This window comes from Varanus komodoensis, unplaced genomic scaffold (genome assembly GCF_004798865.1).
Source record: "Varanus komodoensis strain SLA01 unplaced genomic scaffold, ASM479886v1 scaffold15, whole genome shotgun sequence".
NCBI lineage: Eukaryota > Metazoa > Chordata > Lepidosauria > Squamata > Varanidae > Varanus > Varanus komodoensis.
The window spans coordinates 27,614,346-27,619,186 of record NW_025335440.1 but is presented as its reverse complement, the minus strand read 5'-3'; positions in this window follow the sequence as shown (position 1 = coordinate 27,619,186).

The window sequence follows — 4,841 nt, the reverse complement described above, 5'->3', positions numbered from 1 at the left end:
CAATGAAGTATTTCACAACTCAGTTATTGGAAGGCTGAATTTTTTTTCTTAAGAACCTTTCCGTACATATGAAGAAAATGTTAAGGTGTACCACATTTTACATATCAGGCCAGTAGATGTCTATGTTGGCTTAGCAATGGAATATTTTCTATTTGATTACTACAAGAAAAAGCTGCAGAATGAACTGCATGGATATAGTTTTTCCTTCTGCAGAACAGAGTAGAGTAAGGTGCTTTTTCTTGTACCAATCTATTTTACCTTTGCTGTTTGATTAGCCCAGGCTCTGTGCGGTATCTCTGCTGCATTAGAAGCAGAACAGCACCTTGCTGAGAAGGATCTGGCCGACAAAAGCTAATGCCTCTCAAAAAAAAGTGTTAGTCGTTAAAATACCACAAGAGTTGTGGTTGTTTGCACGGAGGAGGAGGAGTGCACGTGAGATAATGGGTGAGTTCATATGTCATACTAAGTTACCCTGAGCTGTGGCAGGTGGGTAGCTTGTCTGTCATCCCAGATGCCTGCCATGGATTGTTCTTGTCTTGGTCCTCTTGGCCATTGCTGTCATGTATCCCGGAGCTGCTGCAACAGAAATCCTCATCACCTTGATCCTTACATCACTGCCCATTCTGCAAGTGGTCCGCTGGAGCTGCCAGCTTGCAAAGGACCTCTCCCCCTGCCCCAGCACTTAGTAAGCACACCAAAGGGATTTCTGAGCCCTTAGGAGTGTGAGGATGCATTTGCAAACTTAAAATAAAAATTAGGGGTATTGTGCAATTGAACAGGACGACAAGGTTTTCAGCCTGTTACCGAGCATATATCCCTTTCTTGTTGGTGTCCTTGTCAATTTCACAAACAACCCCCCAGCTTCTAGAACAAAACTCCCTCCTCTTCTGCCCTGCATCAAATCACAAAAAGGAAGAGCTTTGCTTTGCGTTGTGTTGTTTTGAGCCCTTGAAAGCATGAGAATATATTCTCTCACCACACTCCCCTGTTCTTGCATAAGTGCCTCTCTGCTGTTTATTTATCTAACTTCTATACTGCCCAACTGCCAAAACTCTCTGGGCGGTTTACAACAGTCCACTTAAACACAACAGTCCACTTAAACACGAAATGCACCACAGGATAAAGATACTGAGAAAAAAATATTTAGCCAAGAATAGCAGTATCTCCTCTTTTCAATGTCTTAGTCCATTTCAAATTCCACTTCGGCATTTCCCTGCTAGTGAACACTAAAAAAAGACTATTTCCCATTTGATAGAAGTAAAGCACCTGCCCTCAGCCACCAGCCAGGTTGGTTCCCACCCACTTCATCTTTGCTGCTTCTCTGCATTGGTCTCCACTGCTGGCTGTTGTGTGCACATATGAGAATTGCGAATCAGTGAGCACTGTCACTAGCCATACACACATTTCAAGACTCATCCGGAAGTGATCTGTGCACATTTCACGGCAGAGAAGTAGAACTGAGGGGAAATTATGCAGAATTACATGCAGCAGGCATGAGGTCCTGCACACTTACTGTTCAGCAGAACTCCTGATCCTTTTCTGTTTGTCACCACTAGCTCAGATCCCACCAGTGCATATGTGAAGTTGGAAGGCGGTCTTATTAGGAAAAAGGAAAAGGGTGGGTTTTTTGGAGAGAAGACATGGGGCAGTGCAGCTCTGTAACTATTTCTGGAACAGGAAAAGTTAGTCATCTGCTAAAGTGCCAGAGCAATGGTTGAACCCCTCCTTGCTTTGGCAAAGCAGTGAGGTGATAATGAAACTTTCAAGTTTTAATACTGTTTGTGACATACATGAACTCAGAGAATGTGGAAAGCAATCAAGCAGAGGTTGAACACCTTTTTCCTTTTCTTTGATGGAATTCCTCCTTCATGCTAGCAGTTTAAAGGATAACATTTCTTAGCATTATTGTTCACATTTCTCATTAAAATCTCAGGGTTGCATGTCAGCTGGCCAAAGATCTTCTGTTGCAGTTCCATGCATTTTACACGTTGGATCTACGCAAACAATCATAAGCACTTATTGTCAATGCTGCTCTTTCCTTTTCCCTTTCCAGCAGATCAGGGCAAAAGCTTAGTCTTTTACTGAGCTAGCCTGGCTTTGTAATACAGAATGAAAAATAATAAAGTTTTAAGTAACATCTATCAAGCTAGTGAGCCCTCTAATTGGTAGATTTATTGAAGTCAATTTCATGGCTAGGAATGGATTGCATCGCTGGAAGTTCTTGAACTATTTACTGTCTAAACATGCATAGGATTGCACCCTAAACGTAATGAGTGGTTCTAGGATTTCCTAATATTCAGAGGTAGTATTATAAGTATTAAACAGTCTTATAAAATGTTACATTTTGGAAAGATAATTACATTCAAAATATTAAAATTTACCTTATTTACTTCCATGCCTCACACAAGGAGCACCATTCTACATATTCAATCCTAATGCACGTATAAAATATCTGGTTTATATACAAGATGACTATATTCAGGTACATGGGAATCAAAAAAGTTTTGTATCACTAGATATGAATCTTACAAGTCTTGTAATCAGTAGAACATTCAAAATAAATAAAAGTAGCTTAATTTTTTATGTTTGCTTTCTTTTGTGCTTTTTAATCTAATTTTGCAAAATTGCTATTGTTTATTATTTCATTTTTGGAGTTGATCAAAAGTACAGATTTCTTTTCTGAAACTAGATGCTTGATCATTTTTTAAAAACCAGATGGTGGCAGTCAAGAGACAGAGAAAGCACATCTATCTGCTAGCAGAAAGGATTTGTCCATGCATAGTCACCTTTCTGCCATACAGACAGGCACAAATCTAGGAGACTTCCTATCCCATCAATGATGCCATGCAATTCCAAATAAAGGTGTGGTACCATGTAGGATATTATATAGCAGAAAGGAGATGTGGTTTTTAACAAACTAGCTCATTTATTCTGGGATGAGGCATTGCAGGCTTGTAATCATAGCCAATAACCAGGATGAGGGCCTGGGGTTTCATAAAAGGTACCTCAGGGGTGCAGAATGTAAAATGTGCTGCAAATGAAAAGCATGATAGCATTAATACCATTGCCCCAGGTGAATTGTTTCAGCGATAGTTGTTACCATAGGGACACCACAACTGGAAAATGGCTCTCCACTTTCAGGACATTATTAGCCACCTGTTTTCAGTATAGTTACTTGAAATCTCTCTCTCTCTCTCCCTCTCTCTCCCTCTCTCTCTCTCTCTCTCTCTCTCTCTCTCTCTCTCTCTCTCTCTCTCTGCGCGTGTGTGTGCGCGCTTATATATACTGCCTTTGCTCCTGTGTCTTTAACTGCAGCCACTTGATACAGAGAAATAAAAGAGGTGAAACTTTTCCTGGCAAGCTGGTGAAGTGATAGGAAAATTTCACTGGCAAAATGTGAAATGCTGACAGCTCTATTCAGGAAGGATCACCACCGAGATGGATCAGAGTGGTTTTTTTAAGTGGGATGCCCTGTGGTAGAACACAGTGAGTGAAGCCAAGCTGGAAGGAATCACGGTGCACTGGCCTTCACCGTATTGCTACAAGCTTAGCTGAAACTAGATGGTGTGAGGTAAAGACAGGCAGAATGCAGGACAGGCTATAACCCTTGGGAGGATGAAGTTTGACCTGACTGTGTTTCTATCTGTTGTACAGAATAGAGTCTTCTGTTTTTAAAGAAAATATTCAATACACTTTCCATCATAACATGCTAATGTGCTTGATCCCTAGAAATACTTTGGAAAGGATCACAGGAAAGCAAGGTAGCTGCATTACCTATCATGGAATAATGCAATTATAATTATGAGATATTGACTATTGTTAATGTTTATTATTGTTACTTTTGTGAGCCGTCCCGAGGCTATGTAGCAAGGGGACGGCATATAAAAACTTTAAATAAATAAATAAATAAATAAAATTGTTATAATGATCCTTCCTTTTCCCCTTGTGAGGAACTCAAGGTGAGCTACAGAACCCTCCTCTTCTCCATTCTATCCTCACAAGAACCCTGCGAATAAGCTTGGGCTGAGATTGGCACCCAGTGAGCTTGATGGCCAGGAGGAGACTTGACCCTGAATCTCCCAGGTCCTCAGTCCAGCACCCTAACCACTGTACCACACTGATTCTTCAGCTTGCGATCTCCTTCTTAAGACTGAATATAAGCTGCAGACAAGATGGCCACAAAATCTGGCCTGCTTTTCGTACTTCTTTGGCTTCTCCCAGCCCCTGCTTTTTGCACGCTCTAACTTGATGAGAACTCAAACACTTGTATACTCTTTTGTGGTACTTAAGTTGGATCCAGTGAAAGTATTCAGTGCATTTTAGATTTTTAATTTCTCATGGATCAGCAGGCCTCTCTTGGGGTTGTGTCCCATGGTGCTGTTCTTCTAGCCGTTTGCAGATTTCCTGGTCCCCTGTGCTGAGCCTTGTATGTGGCATGGAGGGGTTCCTCAAATTCAGGATTCTGACATGTGGGAGTGTGCAGGGAAGAAAATACGATGAGGATGTCCCACTGTGGAAGCTGCCTTGGATCCAAACCTTTGATTTTTTTATTTATATATACATGATTATCTAGTCTGTATTGTCTACTTTAGTCTGATAGACGGTGGCTCTCCCTGCTCTCAGGCAAAAAAGGTTTTTCATATCACCTTTTACTTGATTATTTTAACTGAAGATAGAATCAGGCACTTTATGCTTGCAAAGCATGTGCTCTGCCACTGGGTTATGCTCCCTTCCTTCCTTCTTTATTCATATATTTATTTATTTACAAGATTTATGTACTGCTCCATATTCCAGGATGGAGATTTTGGAGTAGTAAAATAAAAGATAATGCAGATAAAGGA